Raw genomic sequence first — 22498 nt, 5'->3', positions numbered from 1 at the left:
GCCGCAGCCACCTGCCACAAATCCATCTTCAGAGCTGTACTGTTGCATGTACCGTGCCAGGACTCTCTGCCATCGACGCCACCACGACGCCCGATAGCGCCGTCCTCCTGCGCGAGTCCATCCTCCCACAGCGAACTCCGAATCTGCACTACGCCACGCCGTCAAGATCCGTCGCCATCAGTGTGTAGGATGAAGCATCGCTCCACCAAAGAATCCGTCCTCTGGTCCCTCGATCACGTGTGTACCTCCAAACATGATGCCCCCAAGGGAGGAACGACACCAGAGCGCCGCCGTCATCCGATCATCCGATCTAGGGTTTCCCCCGGAGGTAGCAGAGAGTGGCCTTGAACTTCTCCACGGCGATGCCTTCAAGAAGGGAACGACGCAGATAGCGCCGCCACCGTCGGCCTTAGCAGAAGCCGAAGGCAAGTTTTCACCCAGATCAGTTCGAAGGACTCCAACTCTCGTGCACGGGCCGCCGTCACCACTAGCACCACCAGGCAGACCCTGGAGTACCGGCAGATCAGTGAGCCACCGGCACCACCGCATCCAGATCGCCGGCCACGCCGGGCCGCCGCCATCCCCCGCGCCGTCCGGGTCAGAGACGAAACTGCCGACCGCGCACAGGGACCGCCGCGGCCTGCACACGCCGGAGCGCCACCGAGATCCCAGCGCCCGCCACCGCTTGTCGACGCCAACCGCCGCCCGAGCACTGGCGCCACCGTGGAGCCAACAGATCGGGGAGGGAGACGTCGCGTGCCGACCACCCTCGCGGACCCCGCCGCACGCCCGAGCGCTGGCGCCACCGCGGCGCCATCAGATCGGGAGGAGGAGGAGCCCGCGCCTCGCCGCCCCACGCAGACCACGCCGCCGCCATCACCGCAGCGCCACCAAAGGGGAGCCCCGCAGATCCGCCGGCGACCCGACCTGCCACCGAGCCGAGCGCCGCCGCGAGGGCCGTCCGTCCCGCGCCGCCCAGGAGCCTCGCGAGGAGGGAGGGAGCCCCGCCGCCGCCGACGCACGCGCGGGCTTTGCCCGGCGGCGTCCCCTGGCGGCGGCGAGGGAGAAGGAAGGCGAAGGAAGGGAGTGGCGGCGGCGATCTAGGGTTCGGCCCGGGCCGCTCGCGGGAGCGGCACGGGGGACCTCTCGTCAAGTGATGGTTGATGTGGGTACGGTTACTGTTGTAGATTGTTGGTCACTGTTTTGATTGTTTTAGAGTTTCTTTTTTCCTTTTGCTCGACTAAGGCATAGCTTCGGTCATGTTTGACTTTGTTAGTTGCCGGTGTGGGTTTTTTTTCGTTGGTTGGATATGTGCATCCTGACTATGCTGAGGCCGGACGTGTGCTCACTGTGTTTGTATCACTCGATGCTCCATTTTGAGCTAATCAAATCCACCTTTTGTCGAAAAAAATCTCCTTGATGTCCTTGATGATGTTGAAGTGGAGAACCTTCCATTGATATTAATTATCTGTTGCAAACGTGTGCAATAAATATTGTATGAAACTGCTTGACAGATGCCTTGAGATGGTAGTCTCGTCAAATCTTGACATAATTACTCTTGAGAAAGCATTGCCTCCAGATGTTATGAAGCCAATTGTAGATTCTTGGCTGACTCTTGGGTTAACTTCACCCAAAGACAAGGGATTTCCTAATGAACATGTAAGAAGGATTGCCAATACTCTTTATTATGTTGATGTGGAGCTAGTGAAGAAGCTGCTCAAGGAAGACTGTGAAACAAAGATCACAACAGAACTTCTTGACATCGCACTTGCACATGTTAATCATAGAAATCAAGAAGGTTATACTATTCTTCACATTGCTGCCAAGCGAAGAGATCCTAAAACTTTTGTCTCTCTTTTAGTCAAAGGTGTTCGGTCTTTTGATCTTACATTTGATGGAAGAAAAAGCAGTTCAAATATCGAAGAGACTCACAATACACACAGGGATTACTGAAGAAGGATGGTATACTAAATATAGGTTCTGCCTTGAGAGATACTAGAGCCAACTGAAAGAAGGGGTCCACAACTTGAAGAAGCATTGGTTTCTCTTGCAATGGCTGGAGAATCTCAACATTTAAGGTTGTTGTACCTCAAAAACCGAGGTAATATTCATCTACAAATTGTGTGGTGTTCAAAATGTTCTATTTGCTATGGTTTCAAAATGGCAGTACTCCTATTTTGCACGTGAAGTGAAGTTCTCCATGTGCACAACCTGCCATTGTGCTATTTTTTCTTCTCTTGGGAGCTGTGTTTTCACTAAATTATATTCAAGATATGTAGTTGCTTTGATGAGGATAATGTTTGGAATTGAGGCAAGAATAGCAACCGGCGTTGCTCAAGTGGATGATACATTGGAATTTACCCTTGGTTCTAGTGCAAATCTACATCTGAAGATACAGCTTGCAGCCATTGATCTAAGTACAACTCTTTTCAAAATGAGCGATGAACACTTGGCTCAGACGAGAGCCCTCTCTAAAAAGGTAAGGCATAGCACTGTCGGATCAACCACAAATTTTGAGGGTTATCGACATGACAATTCTGCATGACCAAAACGGTCGGATCTTGCAAAAGATGTCGGAGTTGGCCACTGGAGTAATTCTCCTGAACTCACGGAATTTCATCCAGATCCGACACTGTCTCGGTATATCGGCGACTGTCGGAGATTCCACTATTGGATGGCGATGAAATTTTACAAGGTCGTTGTAAACTCAACTCCGCATAATCCCACCAAAGGAATCGTTGAAACGATGCTCGATGAGGCAGGACAGCGAAAACGAATCTGTTGTCCAAAAAATTATGTGCGTAGTGCAATGGCAAAGTTGACGTTGAGCCCCCGAGCTCCATGGACGAATTTTTCCATGATCTCGGTTGAGATTGGAGATGATGTCGATGAAGACGTCTATTAATCTCTGAAAGATCCGACATGGGATGTAGTCCTCGACTTGGCCGAGGTGACCAGTTGACTCGGCGACGAAGAAGATTGCGCCGAAGACGAACTGACCGGGCAGAAAGATTGTGTCAGCCTTGATCTACTTGGTCCCCGTCGTATCGCTATGACTTCTTAGCGGGCATGATCCACCAATGACGGAGTCAATTTCGGCAGATCTCGAGTAGGGACCGAGCTAGTAACCTAGATATGATGGTAACAAGACAGGAGATTTTACCCAGGTTCGGGCTCTCCAAGAAGATAAAATCCTACATCCTGCTTGCATTGTATTGATTTGGGATGGAGTATAAAGTACATGTTGATCTACCACGAGATCGTTGTGTGTTTAGATCGGGTGATCTGAGTTGTCATGGTGTAAGATGTTGGTATCGACTAGCCCAGCTCTGGTTTATATAAGTTACCAGAGGCCTAGGATTACAAGAGTCCTAGTTGAATAGGTCGGTGTGGAGAGGAGTCCTCCACAGATTAGTAGTCCTTATTTTGAATAAAGGCTTCTTGATTTTCCTTGTAGATCGTCATGGGTCGTCCAAAGTGACCTATGATGAAACCGAGGAGGGGTTCCTCTACCCAGCCCACCTAGCTGGGAGTCGACATGGTGAGAGCGCCCTAGCCAGGACACCGTTAATGTACCATGCCAAATTTAGTATATTCTTCTCATGCCAATTTTCACTTTTTTTCAACCATGGCAATTTAGGTGATACTTTCTTTTATTTTGAGCACCATGGAAATTGGTTTTTATGTAGAATGGTGATTTTGCATCATTTTTTTGCCATCATGCAAAAAAAATGACATTAAATTTTGTAATCCTCACAACTTTTCACACATTTTTCTGCATTTAATGTTGCTTCTTCTAACCATCACGGGAAGCATCACATATGCATCATGGAAATTTTACACCACTTTGGGACAGCATGGCAAACTTATAGATTATTTGTGCCACTAAATGCGCATTTTTAGGACATGACAAATTTATTTCGTTTCAAAATGGAAAAAAAGTACTATTTATTCGACCATGGCAAATTTAGGATATGGCCCATCATGGCATTTTTAGTGTAATGACCACGTCAAATTTTTTTGAACAATTTCAAAATTTAATTGAAAGCATGGCAAATTTACTTTTTTAGCACGGCAATTTTACCTTTATTTTGTTGGAGCACAGCATTTTTTATCCATTTTCTAACGTAGACCATGAAAATTCGGTAGTCGTCCTCTATCATGACATTTTTCTTTTGTTGTCAGTATTTTTGTGTGTGGTAGTTTCAAAACGGAATAACATTGCAGTTTTATCTGCTAATCCACGGCAATTGTTATATATTTTTTCAATATCTATTTTTTTCATATGTTTTTCTAGTTTTTGTGGCATTTCTATTGCAAAGTTTTTTCTCAGGTATTATAGTTGGGTTCTCGGCATTTTTCCGTCACTATCTAGCGAGCTACGCGTCAAATAGGAGCTACCGTAGAAGAAGGCCACCTATAAAAAACGGTAGAAGAAGCCGTCGGATCGAGTAAATGGGCCAGGCGCTCCGGATCGGATCGGAGTTTTTTTTTTCTTTTTTTTTTATGTGATGATGCAGCGTCGGCGGTCGAGTACGCCCGCGCGGGGACGGCCGTCGGCCGGGGGTTCACCTGACCTGGACCTGGTGTCAGCTCCCCCGGTCGACCACACACCGCCGCGCACGGCAGCTGTTCGATGAAATGCCGCAGCGGATCCTCTCTCACTTTCACCTACGGATCGGGTTGTGTTCTTCACCGGCAAATCGATTCAGGTCTGCAGTCAGAGGACGTTCGCATCGCACACAGCTAAGAGACAAACAAACACAGCCCGCACACAGCTCAGGCTCAGACAAAGGTGAGCGAGGCATCCCCATCCTCTCTCGTTAGTATACTCCTGACTGACTGCCTGTATTAAGACAGACTTCATTTAGTTTTGGATTCATTGCTGGACCACCACAGCTAGCAACTAGTAGTATATCAAACAAAAGAATTCATAACTGGAGCTTGGCGCTTGGCAGGGAGCGGCCAGTTCGATCCTTTGATTCGTTATTATTCAGAAAGAATGTCCTGCCGTTTCTCGAATACTTTTCATGAAAGCAAGCATATGTGAAATCGACGTGAAGTAAATTGATTGTGTTCTATCCTAGTACTCCCTCCGTAAACTAATATAAGAGCGTTTAGATCACTATTTTAGTGATCTAAATGCTCTTATATTAACCGCTATTGCGGCGCTATCCCTGCATGAAATCAGCCCCGCGATTTGTTTCCTTACCAGAATTGCGGGAGATCGCGCCGCAATCGCCGGAGATCGCGCTGTTTCTTCATTAATTATCGCGTCAAATTTTCTTTCCGCGATTTCGGTTCGCCCGCGATTTAAATCTATGGTTGTGAAGCAACCTACTCCCTCCGTTCGGAATTACATGTCGCAGAAATGGATGTATCTAGATGTATTTTAGTTCTAGATACATCCATTTCCGAGACAAGTAATTCCGAACGGAGGGAGTATGATTGATTGTCTTCTATCCTATTTAGTTACTGCACTATTGTTTATGATCCCAGTTGCGAAATATATATGGAGTTTGAACAAAGGGTCCACCGACCGATGAGTTTTGGATTCATTCCCAAATATTCTCATAGAGCTAGCTAAAGCACAGCCAACTTGATGTCACTTTACAGTTTGTCAATGTCTATCACGTTCAGATGTGCGGGTGCAGGCTCCCTTAATTAATTACTAGGACCTCAATCAATCCCCACTTCTTCTTATAGCTAATTCTTGCTTAACAGTTAAATAATCAGGTTGCTTGATTCAGATCTGCATCCACATCTGCCCAAAATCAGTTACTTTTTATTAGGGACCTTACAGCCGGGCTCTCCTGTGAAGCCACCATCTGCTGCCTGCTCTTCAGTTCAGAACTTCAGACTAGGAAGAAGCATTTGCCTCCTTCACAGTCCACTCATAGTCGAGAGGGGATAGAAAAGCATGGAAGCAACGGCGGTGAGCGTGGGCAAGGCCGTGCTGAATGGAGCACTGGGCTATGCCAAGTCCAAGGCCACGGAGGACGCCTTGCAGCTCGGCATCGAGCGCGATGTGACCTTTATCACGGATGAACTGCAGATGATGCAGTCATTCCTGATGACGGCCGACGAGGAGCAAGGGCAACACAAGGTACTCATTACCTGGGTGCAGCAGGTCCGCGACCTGGCCTACAAGGTGGAGGACAACCTCATGGATTTCGGCCTCCACACGGAGAAGAAGCCTATCTGGGGATGCATCCCCCGTGAGCTATGTGATCGACGCCACATCGCCATGGAAGTGAGGGATCTAAGGGCAAAGGTTGAGGACGTCAGCAACAGAAACCTGCGGTACCGCCTCATCAAGGAAGGTTTGTCTGGCTGCAAGCCTGCTGCCGCTGCAGAAGAGCAGGCCAACCTTGCCTGCACGGCAATGTTTGGCATCAACGAAGCAAGGCTTGCCGCCATTGAGGAGGGAAAACCCAAGGTGGATCTCCATCAGCTGGTCACCTGCGGACAGGAGGATCTCGGCGTCATCGCTGTGTGGGGAACCGGAGGTGATCTTGGCAAAACAAACTGTAGAAAATTATGAGATGGATGTATATTGTGTTGTTTCTGTTGTATTGATCTGACCCAAGTGTGGGGTATATATAGAGTACATGAGGGGTAGAGGCTCGGAGTACAAGACAAGTTACATGTTGTTTAAACATATTCTATCTCTATCTCCTAATCTCTAACTTAAACCCAATTATATTTCTAACATTCCCCCTCAGTCGTAGCGGGAGTGAAGCGGACGATTGCGACTGAATTTGAAGTCTTGCGCTTCCGCTGTCTTCTCCACTGCGCCATCATCAACTGCGTCTCTGATGAGTTGGCAGTTAAGGCGGTGATTGCGTCCCCTTCTGGTGCCTTCCTGCCTTCTCCTCTATTCCCTCCCGCAGTCACGGCGGGAGTGTCGTGGACGCAAGTGACGAGGCGGACGCTGTTGACTGGAGTTGTAGCCGATGAGTTGCTGTAGACGTAGCCATTAATGTCAAGCTAACCGATCATGATGATGTAGCCATGGTCAAGGTAGTCATGGTCGATGGTGTGGTCGTCGTGGATGATGAAGCCGCACAAAGCCGGAGGCGCAAAAAAAATGCACTATGACGGAGCTGCAGACGTGGACGATATGCACCTTGCGGATGTCAGAGGGTGCCATCGGCGATGAGTCCACCAATTTTGCCAAGACCGGAGGAAGCCCATCGAGCACACATCAGTTTTGCCAGAACCGTGTGGCCGTGTAGGGTCGTCACTGTAGTGACGCCGTGTCGATGCAGTCGTGCCGTCGTGGATGACGCGGAAGATGCCGTCGTCGTGACGCAGTCATTGCCATCGTCGAAGTCGCGCCTTGCAGAAAAGTCTGTCAGAGGACGCTAGGTGTCCATCTTGTGGACGAGGCGGCGGCGGCGGTGTGTTGACGATGATGCTGGTGAAGACCATGTTGATGGAGACCTTGGCGATGAAGTATCGGCTATGGCGTTGCAACAGCGTGTCGACGATGATGTCGCTTGAAGGCGTCCCTTGCAGCGACGGTGTGTCGACGCTGTGTCGTGCCGGAGAAGTCGATGAAGAATTGCATCTCTTTCCACACCGGCCTGGCGTGTGGACGAGATTTTTTTTTCCGACGATGTAGTCGTACAACTCGGTGTAGGTTATGCAGTTCGGCTCGGTGGAGGAGTCGATCGCTCGGTGTAGATGTTGATGTAGTTGCAGTCCGGCTCGGGGTAGATGTGTTCCGCTGGTGCATAGTCCCGTGCGCGGACGAGCCCAGACCGGCTGATGCATGACGACGCAGTCGCTTGGGCAGATGGCTGGAAGCTACGGGAGATAGGTACATGACTGGATACATATGCATGCCCATACCTGGACCCGTGCGTGAACTGCTGCTTCTTGATGGTGCGTGCGTGAGAAGCTGATGCTGGAGAGTGCGCCGGTCGATGAACCTGGAAAGTGGAGACGCGTGCAGATTGCCGCGTCAGTGTCCGCACCGCCTGTGGCCCTCTGGCCGGACGCTCGCATCCGCTGTACTCAGCAGTGCGTTCGGAGGTTGATGTAGATCGGATCTAAGGCCGGTCATTGCCGCATGTTGTTGGACTCGTTTGCTGCGATCGGTGCAAGACTGGAGGTGAGCTGGCGTTGGAGATCGGATCGAACGAAGCCGCCGGTGCTGCTTGATCAAAGCCTTCTGTCGGGGCTGGCCCTCCTGGCCTGCGCCCGTGGAGTTCCAACTTGAAGCCGGCCACATGCAGCAGCGCCTGGTTGAGCCCACCATGATCGCCGCCATGAACTTGCACTGATTTTTACTGGAATATAAGGGCTATGAGATTTATTTGGTGACTAAAAAAATAATCTACTAGATGGAGATTGGGAATTCGAAAATTGAATCTAATCTAATGAACCGATCTATCTTTGATGATCGGATGCCGCGCCCCCGGGGAGAGAAGATTAATCTCCCCGGGGGCGGCGCGCTGCGGAAGTGGTAGAGGAACTTAGGATCGGCGTCGCGAGACTAACCGCTCTAATACCATGTAGAAAATTATGAGATGGATGTATATTGTGTTGTTTCTGTTGTATTGATCTGACCCAAGTGTGGGGTATATATAAAGTACATGAGGGGTAGAGGCTCGGAGTACAAGACAAGTTACATGTTGTTTAAACATATGCTATCTCTATCTCCTAATCTCTAACTTAAACCCAATTATATTTCTAACACAAACGAGATCAGGAAGGTCTATGAGAACAAACAAGTGTTTGACAAGTTTGGATGCCGTGCTTGGGTTAGGCTGATGCATCCTTTCGACCCGAAAGATTTCCTTCACAGCCTTGTGAGGCAGTTCTATGAAAATTCTCCAGAGGAAATCGGAAAGTTACAAGAAGGAGCAACTGTAGGGGGTAATGTCCTGATGAAGATGGAGAATATGGGACAAAGTGATTTGATTCGTGTGTTCAATGCTCAAGTTAGTCACAACCGATACCTGGTTGTGATTGATGACTTATCCACTATTGTCGAATGGGATTGCATCAATAGTTTCTTCCCAAGAAATAGGAGAGGTAACAGAATCATACTCTCAGCGCGCCAAGCAGAAATTGCGAGTTTGTGCCCGGACCAACCCCTCCAAGTAACAGAGCTTAAGCAGCTGTCATCAGATCAAGCACTTTATCTGTTCCACCAGGAGGTAATACTTCATCAAGTGACCAGTATACACTCTTTCTTATCAATTCATGTTTTATGCAAAATGGTTGCTTGTATAGCTGCTCAGTGATCCTCATAAATTAGACATATCTTTATGTTAAGGTGCACTGCACGATGCACATCTGAATCCAAAGGTGCTTAGTAGAGGCTAAAAGATGGAGAAATTGCTTAAAGTGGGTCCTAATAAATGTTCGAGTAGTTGGGCAGATGCTAAGGTCAATAAGCTTAGTACCAAAACATTTATCAGTGATATATCACACTTCATAGATCTGCTTTATCTGTAGGTTACGTCTGCATCAGATGTTGCAGAGACCGGTTCAGGCACGGAAAAAGTTATCGCCACTGAAAACAACCAAGCAAAGTCCACAAGTGAAATAGATGAGGAAAGTCAATGGCCAAAGAGTGCCGCTGGAGAAACAGTTAATGATTCTGCTCCGGTAAAGATGTTTGATCGCAGCATCACAAACACACTGATTGAGGAAGTGTTCTTTGGGCGGGAAGCAGAGCAAGATTATTTTACCAATTTAGTTGGTGGACCAGAACAAAATCAAGAAACTAAGGTGATCTCAGTGTGGGGAATGGGAGGTCTTGGGAAGACCACTCTCGTTCGAAACACGTACCGAAGCCAACAACTTGGTGGCTGGAAGCGTGCTTGGGTCACTGCACTGCGCCCGTTCAACCCAGAAGTGCTCATCAGAAGTTTAGCTTTGCAACTACCGAGTGATGTGCTAGAAGATCCGTATGGAGCAGGAAAACAAAAGGACATGGCATCAATGGGACTTCACGATCTAGTGAAAGAATTACATCGCGTTCTAAATAAAGAGTTCCTCATTGTTCTTGATGATATATCAACCACTGCAGAATGGGATTTGGTCAGAAGTTGCTTGAAAAATGCCGGAATGGTCATAGTCACCACAAGGGAGAAAACTGTTGCCAAACATTGTTCAAGAGAAGACACCAACATGTATCGTCTTGAAGGTCTGAAAGATGCGGCTGCACTTGATCTCTTCAAAAAGAAGGTACTTTCTTAAAAATCTGATGTCTTTTCTTTCCTTATGTACGAGTTTTCTTTTGGCGGTATTCTTTTGCATGAGTTTGCCATCCGACAATATTATTAAGATCTTTTTGAGATGTCTCAAACACATTCCTGATCATTCGTTTACCATTTGCATTGAGACATAAGATTGAGATTACTAGAATTACGCTCCATAACTCCATTTTACGTCGAGGTGGGTTCTGATATATCCTACAGTATTACTTAGTGGTTGGCTATCTGCTTATATTTACAATAAGCAAATACGCACGTGCTTTTGTTGTGGAAGAAAAAAGGTGAAATGTGAGAGGGCAACCATAGTCAATCAGTGTTATCTGCATTTAAAAGTATTGATAAAGAAGAGCATGCAATAGACAGTCTTCCAGTTCTTGTCTACAACAGCGTTGAAAAAAGCACGTAATAGCACAGTTTAACAAGCATAAATTGAGCTTATTAGGGGCAGGTCTTCTTTCAGAAGCCACAAACTGAAGCGAGGTTGAAAAATGCATTATTTCCCCTCAAACAGTTAATTCTTTAATCCAAACTTACAAATCTTTAAATGTATCTGTGGCAGGTGTTTAAGGACAAGAGAGGAAAGGTTGATTTGGTCCTTGATATGGAAGAACAGGCAAGACTTATCTTAAAGAAGTGTAATGGTCTTCCCCTTGCAATATCAACTATAGGTGGATTCCTAGCCACTAAGCCTAAAACTGCTATTGAATGGAGGAAGATGCATTACCGCATTAGTGCTGAGTTGGAGATAAATCCAGAGCTTAGGACTATAAAGACGGTACTTATGAGGAGCTATGATGGCTTACCCTCTACCACCTCAAGTCATGTTTCTTGTACATGTCCATATTCCCGGAAGACTGCATAATTAAGCGCAAACGTTTGGTGAGGCGATGGATCGCAGAGGGTTATTGCAAGGAGATGCAGGGCATGACAGCAGAAGAAGTGGGTGACAACTACTTTGATGAGCTTTTAGACAGGAGTATGATTCTGCCAGGAGAAGGTGTAAACCATCATAGTGGGAAAATTGATTCTTGTCAACTTCATGATATCATTCGTGAAATATGGATCTCGAAGGCTAAGGAGGAAAATCTTGCTTTCACACTTGAGGAAGGATGTTGTTTGAGTAGTACACAAGGTCCAATACGTCATCTTGCCATTAGTAGCAACTGGAGAAGAGATAAAGATGTGTTTGATAGTATGCTGGACTTGTCGCACGTGCGATCACTGACCGTGTATGGAGAGTGGAGACCGTATTTTATCTCTGAAAAGATGAGGTTCCTCCGAGTGCTCGACTTGGACGACACATTACGTCTCAGAAATCACCATCTTGACAAAATTGGGCAGCTCCGTCACCTCAGATACCTCTCTATACGAAATTGTGTCTATATTTGGTACCTGCCTAATTCTATTGGGAATTTGAGCCACCTCCAAACACTGGATATCAAAGGCACGCGTATATTAGAACTGCCAACACCTATCACCAAGCTTCGCAAGCTACAGCACCTCCATACAACTGGTCGTTTTATTAGTACAGAAAAGGAGAATGACATGTTTTTTGAGAGTCACTGGGTGTTGTCAATGTTTCAAGGGGGAAGGAAAAGGTCCTAAAGGAGCTCAGTGTCCTCACCCAGCTGCGTAAGCTAGGTGTGACTGGTATCAACAAGGGAAACAGGAAAAAGTTTTGGTCTGCCATTGCTGCTCACAACCAACTTTGTTATTTGACAGTGCTTGGCGATGATATAGATGGTTGTTTGGGTGGCGATTTGTTGCCACCAAAACACCTGGAGAGCCTCAAGTTGGTCGGCCGCCTAGACAGAGTACCGCATTGGATGCACCACCTACAGAGTCTATCAAAGTTGGATCTCAAGTACAGCAGTTTGGACGAAGCTGTTGACATACAAACCCTCGGGGATCTACCAAATCTCGCAGTTTTAAGACTGAGCACCTGGGCAACTGAAATGAATCAGCTGGATTTTTTAGGCTCATCTTTCCCGAGCCTCTTGGTGCTGGAGCTTTCTGGGTTAAGAGAGCTCAACTTGTTGACATTTGAAAAAGATGCAATGCCTAAGCTCGAGCTGCTACAAACTGACATATACCTGGGGATGATGGGGCTACAGTTTCTCAGGAACCTCAAGGAAATTCGTATGATTGGTCATGACATCAGTGAGATGAAGATACACTTACAGAACCAATACGCGGAGCATCAAAATCTCAAGAACGTTAGTTTGAAGCTGATGTAGCACCTGACTCTTCCAGCTGACACAAATCTGCTGGATTGGATTGGCAGCATGACTGACTCTGTCATCAGTCTGTGGAGCCTTGGCAAGCTGAAGTACCTGCCGGATCTTCATCTTAACATGTCGTGTACTGCTTCATTTCTGGGCTTGGAAGCTCTGGCTCATTTCATCAGAGGACATGGTACCCTGAAAACTATAGTACTGTCTCATGGTTCCTGGCGCCTCAAAAGCAATCATTTCCTGGGATGACTTGGAACCTCTCCGCCTTCTCCGGAGATTTGAATGCTTGCCGCACAGGTGCGTCATATTTTCCCAAATTCCTAAGTGGGTTAAAGAACTTGGTAATCCATGCATTTTGAAGATGCAGTGATGGAACTGCAGATGAATTGTGTTGATACTCTCAGATGGTTGCCTATCCTCACTGGTCGTCTGTCGCTGTATGTGCGGTGGGCACCCGGTGAAAGGATCGTTTTTTACACGACGGACGAGTTCTCAGTTCTCAAGTACTTCAAGTTGTGGTACACGAGTGGTATAGCGTGGCTAAAATTTGAGGCGGGTGCAATGCCTAATCTACTGAAGCTCAAGCTAGGTTTCAATACCATGCCCCAAATGGACCAATACTCAGTTGGAGACTTTGGAACCTTGTTGGCCTTTTTGTTTATTTGGTTAATAAGATGGCCGTATGCATCACTCTGATGCAGAGGCTGGGGAGCCCCCCCTTTTTGAAAAAAAAAATGGACCAATACCAACTTATGCGAATCGACCGTATGCCAGGCCTTAAAGAGATATCTCTGTAAAATTTAGGGGTGTAGCTGCTCTTATAGAGTATGCCGTGAAGACCGTCATTTGTAATCGTCTGAGAAATCCTACAGTCCACGCATTTTGTGACTTCTACTTCCTATGGTGATGAAAGCACAAAACAGAGCCTTCCCACCAACTCGGCTCTCGAGTAGTGAATGGCCACTGCAATGCCAATGGAGACTCCAACTAGCCACGTCACCACAGCCTTCTCGCACTGCGAAAGTGTAGGGTGTCGCAGCTGCCGGGGACGCGGATATGGAGACGCTCCACCACCTTCCCAAGTCGGAATGCGTCTGCGTCGATGTGGACGGCTGCGCCCACATTGGCTGCCACCTCGCCATCTCGTTCATGGTGCAGGTCATCTTTGCCGCATCCACCTTCCAGGTCGCCGATCTCATCAACCTCTTCCAGGTCTGCCTCTTCCTCTCCTTCTCTGTCGCCATAATTTCTTCATATCAGACGTTTATTATGCTTGCCGGGATGTGTATTGCTCAGACATTTCAATGCTACATTTTAGCCAAATGGGATATGTTGTGGAACACACACCTAATCAGAGAGGAGTCGAAGGTGAGAGAAGGGGAAGACACTGGAATTTCTGGTCGGGGCAACCTCATCCATTCATCCTCAGGACAGATATTTATAGAGTTTACACATAAGACTTCTAGCTTTCCTATTATACAACAAGAGTACCGACACTCCCCCTCAAGATGGGGCGAAGATGTCAATAAGCCCCATCTTGTTACAAATCCTCATAAATGATACAACACCTATCCCTTTTGTTAATACATCTACAAGCTGATCTACTGACCTAACATAACTAATTTGGAATAACCTTTCATCTAATTTCTCCCGGATAAAGTGCCTATCTATCTCAATATGTTTAGTTCTATCATGATAAAAAGGGTTGTTCACTATGACTATGTTAATTGTGGCCTGATTATCACAATATACCTGAATAGGTGCACCACTGCACAACTGCAACTCCGTTAGCAATGTTTTTAGCCACATCAGTTCACACAACCCTGAAGCCATTGACCTAAACTCCGCTTCCGCTGTCGAGCGAGCTACCACACTCTGCTTCTTACTTCTCCAACTAACCAAATTTCCTCCGACAAACATGCAGTAGCCTGAAGTTGAACGCCTATCATCTAAGCATCCAGCCCAGTCTGCATCTGTGTACCCCTCGATTCTCAGATGTCCATGATTAGTGAACAGGATTCCCTTCCCAGGACAACTCTTTAAGTATCTTAGAATTCTATTCGCAGCATCTAAGTGGCTAGTTCTAGGGTCATGCATGTATCTGCTTACAATACTAACAGCATATGCTATACCTGGTCTCGTATGTGACAGATAGATTAACCGCCCAACTAGCCTTTGGTATTGGTACCTATCAACGGGATCACCACCATCTGTAGAGATCCGATGATTCTGTTCTATTGGTGTGACTGCAGGTTTGCATCCTAACATCCCTGTCTCCTCAAGTAAATCAAGCACATATTTTCTTTGTGAGAGATAAATACCTTTTGGGCCATATGCAACTTCGATTCCCAAGAAGTAGTGGAGATATCCCATATCCTTGACTTCAAACGACTTTGCTAACATCTTCTTCAACTGAGATATCTCCACCTCATTGTTACCTGTAATCACAATGTCATCTACATAAACAAGAAGTATAGTAATGTAATCGCACTGGCATTTAAAGAATAGGGTATGATCTGCATTGCTTTGCCGATAACCCATGGAACAGATTTCCTTTCGAAACCTTCCGAACCATGCCCTAGGAGACTGTTTTAGTCCATACAGAGACTTTGTTAACCGACACACTTTACCCTCTGTTTCCCGGCTTCTAAACCCAGGAGGAATTTCCATATAAACCTCCTCTTGCAGATCTCCATGGAGAAAAGCATTTTTAACATCCATCTGGAACAATTTCCATTTCTGATTTGCAGCTATCGAGATTAAAGTCCTGACAGTACTCAATTTCGCCACTGGAGCAAACGTTTCATCATAATCCACTCCGTAACTTTGACTATACCCTTTTGCAACTAGCCTAGCCTTATATCTTTCCACCTTACCATCTGGAGTTTGTTTAACTGTAAATACCCATTTACAACCCACAACTTTCTTATCTACAGGGAGAGAAGTAAGTACCCATGTTTGGTTCTTATCAAGTGCTGCCATTTCCTCTAACATTGCCGCCCTCCATTCTGGGTATTGCTTCGCTTCCTGCCAGTCACGTGGTATAGGTAAAGTTGAATGCAAGGAAGCTATAAATGACTTATACAAAGGCCCAATAGAACTGTATGTAACATAATTAGAGACATCATATGGGGCTAATTTAGAGGGCAATTTTCCAGCAATAGTGCGAGGCTGCTTTCTAAGGGCAATGGGAACATTTAAGTCATCATAAGCAAGAGGAGGTATACCATCGCTTGTGGAGACCGGTAGTGGAGTATGAGATGAAGCTGATGGTTGTGAACTGGAATCATGCCCGTCGGATTGAACTTGAGCTTCTGAATCATCCTCCGCTGGACTAATTTCCTCCCCCTGCACATGTTCTTCCTCATTTTGATGTCTCCCCGTATACACCCGCAGATTTTGTTCTTCATTCGGTCTTGCCCACCGCATAACTTTAGTTGATGTATTTTGTCTCTCCCCTTGCATAGTTCGCCCTGGTTCTCCTTCTATAAGATCCACATCTATATTATCATTTCTGTCTTCCAATGGTATTACTCCAACCACCATTTCTCTTGATGGTGTAGAATTGCTCTCTTCTCCTTCTTTTTCTCCCCCCTGTCCCGTTGTCCAGATCTGAAACATCACTAGAAAACAGATCAGGAAAGACATCGGTTAAATCATCAGGTTCCCCATAAAATGGTACTTGTTCCTGAAGATTACATCCATGCTCACAAACATTCGTTTTTCTGATGGACACCAACACTTATAGCCTTTCTGCTTCCCAGAATACCCCACAAACACACACTTCACAGCCCTTGGATCTAACTTTCCAACAGATGGCCTGTAATCTTTCACAAAACACACACACCCGAACACCTTTGGTGGAACCACATATGTAGTCCTACCTGTCAGACACTCTATTGGAGTTTTGTAACCAAGAACTCTAGATGGCATTCTGTTCATCAAGTATGCAGCAGTCATTACTGCCTCACTCCACAGAAATTTTGGAACATTCATGGCCATCATGATACACCGTGTAATCTCTAAGAGATGCCTATTTTTTCTCTCAGCCAAGCCATTCTGTTCAGAGGTACCAGGACAAGTAGTTTGATGAATAATTCCAAAGCTTGATAAATATTCGTCAAACTCCTTATTCACATATTCCGTGCCATTATCAGTACGGAGTACTTTCACGCATGCATTATATTGGGTCATGATTAAATTATGAAAATCCCTAAAACATTCAAATACATCACTCTTGTTTTTCAACACATAGACCCAAGTAGTCCTAGTGCAGCAGTCAATGAATGTGACAAAAGAGCGATATCCATTAAGAGATAATACTCCGCTAGGACCCCATACATCCGAGTGGATGGTCTGAAGCGGTACAGTACTCCTATTATCAGAAGATACATAAGTACTCCTAGTCTGTTTCCCATAGTGGCACGCATCACATACTAGATTCTCTTTGTTAATTTTATTATACAGGTTTGGATAAAGCTGACCCAAAATGACAAAAGACATATGTCCTAGCCTGCGATGATGAAGAAGAAATTCCTCCAGTGGAGAGTGAGACAACACAGCAGCAACAGTAGGTGACATGTTATCATCTAAGTAGTACATGCCATCACGCATGCTCCCTGTCCCAAGCCTTCTTCCAGTCCCAAGTTCCTGAAATAAGCACCATGATGGGAAGAAGATAGCAACACAATTAAGCTCGTTTGTAATGCAACTAATGGATAGCAGATTAATTGGGAACGAGGGAACATGCAGAACAGATGAAAGATGCATATTAGATCCACACTTGACTGTTCCTGACCCCAGAACAGTTTGAGAGGAGCCATCAGCCAATTTGACACTTTGCCTTTTTAAATCAGGAGCATAGTCAATAAAATTTCTATAAGAACCAGCCATATGTCTAGAAGCCCCAGAGTCAATTAACCATGGTATATAAGCAACTTCATAATTCATAGTGCAAGAATTTTTACCACCAAAGTTGGCAGATGCAGCAGAAGTGGATGCAGTAGAAGCCTCGATAGATTGCTTATCCTCCAAACACATTCCCTTAAATTTGCTCCACCTCTCCCAGTCATCGACTGACATCTCCACTTTCATAGTTTGTGGGGCTTCTTCAATAACTGATGAGATATTTGCCCTGCCTGTAGGTCGCACACCACACCCCCGGTTACCTCCACGTCCATCAAATACACATCCACGACCCCTGCCACGCCACTCTTGTCCCCTACCCCGGCCTGCTCCAACTAATTCAGGACAAGAGACTCGCAAGTGTCCTGGCTGGCCACGTTCAAAACATTTCTTCTCATATATACTTGCTCCTGATCTTTGAAAATTTGCCCCTTCTGTAGCAAGGAAGGCTGAGCGCCTCTGTGCGACGCCTTGTGTAGACGATCATGTAGCCTCCAGCTTCAACCGAGTTTCCTCACTAATAATTGCAGATATTGCTTGCTCCAGGTTAGGTAGTTTCCCACTACCATACAATGCAGCCCTTCTGTTTTCAAACTTAGAATTAAGTCCATTTAGAAAATCCCTAACACGCCTCCTCTCGGTCCATTTATTGTATTTTTCAATGCACTTGCCACACTCCATCTCAATTGGATCATAATAATCCAAATCGCTCCAAAGTCGTTTCAGCTCAGAAACATAGTCAACCACTGTCTTCTCGCCTTGACTCAGGTCCTGCAACTCCTTCTGAATCTTGCAAGCAAGCATTTCATTTCCTACTCCTGAGAATGTCCCTTTCAATAATCTCCAGATTTCAGAAGCTTCTTTAATCCTTTCAATTTTCTTAGCGATCTGAGGTGATACTGAGCTCAATAACCAGGCCCTCACAAGTGCATTTGTCGCCTTCCACTTCTGGCCTTCTTTGGAACTCTCATCTGCAGGCTTCTCCACCATGCCTAAAATATAACCTTCAAGCTTCCTAAAGACCAAAATGGTCTCTGTATGCTCTGCCCAACTCACATAACTCTCAGGCCCTTCTAATTTTACATGGGGCATTTGCAAAGGATGCACCTCTTCTTTTATCTCCACTTCTGATCTTGAGTTCCCTGCTTGCTTGTTAATTGCATCAAACAACACCCGATACTTCTCATCCATCGCCTGCAAAACAGCAGCAAGCTCCCCCGCTGTGACTCCTGCTGGGGCATTTTCATTGCCTGCCATACCTTCAGTTCCTCCACACCCAGCACACACACCTCAGACTGAGTACCCAAATGCCTGACCTGTTCAGCTCCAGTAACGAAGGGAATGCTCAAATCGAGTCACCGCAACGGCTGAACCTCGTTTCCTGTTGACGTCCGACGCGCCCTTGCTGACCAGCGCTGCGCCTCAACTGCCGCCAGTCACACTCCTCCGCCACAGCCGACCAACCCAGCCCCGATTCAGCTCTCCACCACCGCAAATTAGGCCCCCCAAGCCACCCTGCTCTGATGCCATGTTGACACACACCTAATCAGAGAGGAGTCGAAGGTGAGAGAAGGAGAAGACACTAGAATTTCTAGTCGGGGCAACCTCATCCATTCATCCTCAATACAAATATTTACAAAGCTTCACTTTTACACATAAGACCTCTAGCTTTCCTATTATACAACAAGAGTACGGACGGGATAGAACCCTATCATATGACTTCAGCAAAAAATATTTAATTTCAATGCTTTTACAAAATAGTGATAATCATTACGTTTGTGTTGAGTATATGGTACTCGATAAGTTGGTAAGGTTTTCGAAGGGCTCTAGGATATGTTTTAGTTATTTGGAGATACCTACTAGCTAGGGTGCAACAACCACTTAGGTTCAAGAATCAAGATTCATTCCTAATCCTAACTCAGTTTGACGTAGACGTGGAAATAAACCTACACTCTCAAAACTCATGGCAAAGTTTTTCAAGCTAAAACAGTTTGAACAATGTTCTTATATTATGGGACGGAGGGAGTAGTACTTAGATGGGGGGGGGGGGGATTTTTTAGTTAAATAGTCATCAACGTGTGCATATGTACAAGCTAGAAATTTGAGACGGGGCCTTAATTAAATCGTTGCCTTTCCATACTCTTATTTGGAATTTGTATTTTGATTGTTCCGACTTCGCTGCAGATGACTTGTGTGTCTACCATATGATGATAATTGTTGTCGAGTTGCAACTAGCCAGTGTGCTATTTTTTCTTCACTTGGGAGTTGTGTTTGCACTAAATTATTTTCATGACATGTAGTTCGCTTTGACGAGGATAATGTTTCCAGTTGAGGCAAGAATAGAAACCGACGTTGCTCAAGTGGATGGTACATTGGAATTTATCCCTTGGTTCTAGTGCAAATCTACCCCCGGAGATACAAGTTGCAGCCATTGGTCTAAATGAAACTCCTTTCAAAATTAGTGATGAACACTTGGCTCTGATGAGAGCCCTCTCCAAAACAGGTAAGGCACAGCTTGCCTTTGTATAACCAGGGTTCTTATATACTTCCTTTGTAAAAAGCCTACCAAAAACGTCTTATAATTTGGACGGAGGTAGTAATATTTATATTTTCAATCTAACAATACATTTGTTTAGCTAAGCTGTTGTAACATTCTTAATATGAAAGCTTGTGTAGCGGAAGTTGAAACATAAGATCTTATCTGTGTCCTCCTGTTAATAGGTCCGCTGTCAAGTGCCTTGAAAGGCCTACACAATCTTTGCATCAAATGGAAGACCATAATTCTTGGCTTGACATCAATTTGTGAATGATGGACGGTTGGGGCTCTTTCGTGCTCATTAGGAATGATAATCCATTATGATCTAAAGAACTGAAGGGTGAAGACAAGATATGTGATCTTCCGGTTCTGTAGTTCTGTGCTCATTTCCTCCTATGTGTTCTTTCGTTTCTGTAGTCGCATGTGTTCTGCGTGATCCAGTTATCCTACGATCGGCTTTGTAAGAGGGATGCCCCTCCACCTTGTATCGTTCGGCCGTGTACTTTTTTCAGTTGTTGCTTTATATATATAGCAGGGCGAAAGCCTATTTTGAGGAAGACAAGATAAGTAGACCAAATAAGTGCACTTGTCTATAATGATCATACAAAATGCTAATCGGGGGGGGGGGGGGGGGGGGGGGGTTGAATTGCTAATGATTAGTCTTGCACCTTTGTGAAGGGTGACGTGCAGTGAGTTGTGCACTTGCGCATTAAGTTTGTTTGGGATTCAGTTCTAAATCATATTTTACTGAGTCTATGGATCTGGACTATTTGCAAGCTGAATGTTTATACCAGTCAAACTCAGAAAGTGCTTCTTCCCGCGCTGCTCAAATATGCTGGACAAGATAAGGGATGAGGAACCGGAACCTGAGCTGGCTTCCCTCGGATCCACCGAGAGGAAGCGGAGGTTCCATGACCTGCAGGACGCGCTTCTAAGGGCATTCAGTGTGGACAATGATGAGTTTCGCAGCTCTGCCCTGATGAGATGAAAACCTTGGCCCCATTATTCCATACTCAAGACTTAAGAGATCTCAGCGGAATTTGGGGGTCTAACTGCTGGTCTGGATTATGGATCAAGGACAGGCGTTAGTAATCATCCAGGAAATCCTACGATCAACACGCAATTGGTGGGTCATGATTCCAGTGTTGATAGGAAGCAGAACACGGAAACAGCAATCGAATGACAATCTGAAGGATGAATACGACTAGAGATTGGAGAGACCAGCTGATAAAAGGTACCAACGACAGTTGCAAAAACCAGGAAATAGATACGCCCTACTGTACTTCGACTTAACCTGATTTAATCCTTCATGTTCTAACAAAGCTAGATGGTCGTTGTAATCAGGATTTCATGGTCGCCGGGATCCTCTTCGCATTTGCAAGTTTCAGGTATGCTTTTCTGTGAACTTGTTCTGATAGAGCAGTTTTGCCACCAAGTTAGTAACTTAACTAATGAAGTTACTTCAGCACCAAAGAAGATGCAGTAACCGGCTGCCAATTTTTGCAGAAATTTGACCTATACTGAAGGCAATCTTAGCCATGCTAGGGCACTAGCAGACATGTCGTATTCATCCTCAAGGGGCGTCAAATAGAGTACAACAGGTATAGATCAACATGGAGGTAGCAGGTAGCTAGCTGCTTCTGATTTTCTGTAGCAGTTACTACTCCTACTGTATACATTAATGTAAGACATTTTTGCAGTTCATTTAAACTGCAAAAAAACTTCTTATATTAGTGTATAGAGGTAGTATTAGGTTAGCTCAACTTACCGAAATCTGCTACTACTCATATACCAGTGGCCACTTCAATTCGGCACGGTAGTCCAATTATAATTGTTGGTATGTGGTACTAGTATTTCAGTTAGATGGCACTTGGAACGTATTGTATGGACCGGACTAAAATATGAGATAATTGCATCTAAAGTGCATGAACTTGCAGTCGATGTACAAATTCATATAGCAACTTGTACAATGACTCATATTGGTCACACAACTTAGATTTTGGTTGCATTTTGATACATTTCCGTCACTTGTCGTTAGCACTCATGTAGGTGGCATGCCAGCAGGCCTATGCCCATGTGGGTCACACTGATCAGTGGGGGACAAAAATAAAGAGAGGTGAAACGAGCACGCTCGCCGGTTAGCCAACCAAAACCAGCCCAGTTATTGTTCTATGGAGAGATGGATTTGTTTTTATCCTTTATGTGTTCGGTGCGGATCCTACCTGTCAGTGGGAGAGAAAGAAAGAAGAATTAAAAAGTTGTGAGCTGCGCGCGGGACTCGAGAAGTGGCATTGGCTTTGTAATAAGCACAGGCGAGATAACCAACCCACCAGTGCAAGATTTTTTAATTTTCAGATGCAGCAATGCATGATTTAGTTTAATGTTAGACATACATATTTTTTAGCCCAACCATAATATGGCAGAGCCGGAGTTGCAAGTGGATGAGGTTGATCGACGTGTTGGGACCGTCCTGTTTTCAGGCCAGCAAGAAATCTTTTGGGGCTCTAGAAATTTTCTCTATTTCTTTTTGGGTTGGTTTTGTTTCAGGGTTTTAATTTTTTATTATAATGTTTTGTAATTCTTGATAT

General features: G+C 45.5%; 1 pseudogene; it reads left to right on the top strand.

Moving 5' to 3' along the window:
- The first annotated feature begins 1409 nt into the window (after window positions 1–1409).
- Window positions 1410–20898, top strand: LOC123152760 (BTB/POZ domain and ankyrin repeat-containing protein NPR1-like; annotated as a pseudogene).
- The last annotated feature ends 1600 nt before the right edge of the window (window positions 20899–22498 follow it).

Source organism: Triticum aestivum, chromosome 7A (assembly GCF_018294505.1).
Source record: "Triticum aestivum cultivar Chinese Spring chromosome 7A, IWGSC CS RefSeq v2.1, whole genome shotgun sequence".
In the NCBI taxonomy this organism is placed as follows: Eukaryota; Viridiplantae; Streptophyta; class Magnoliopsida; order Poales; family Poaceae; genus Triticum; species Triticum aestivum.
The sequence above is the reverse complement of the archived record's forward strand: the minus strand, read 5'-3'. Positions and strand labels throughout refer to the sequence as shown.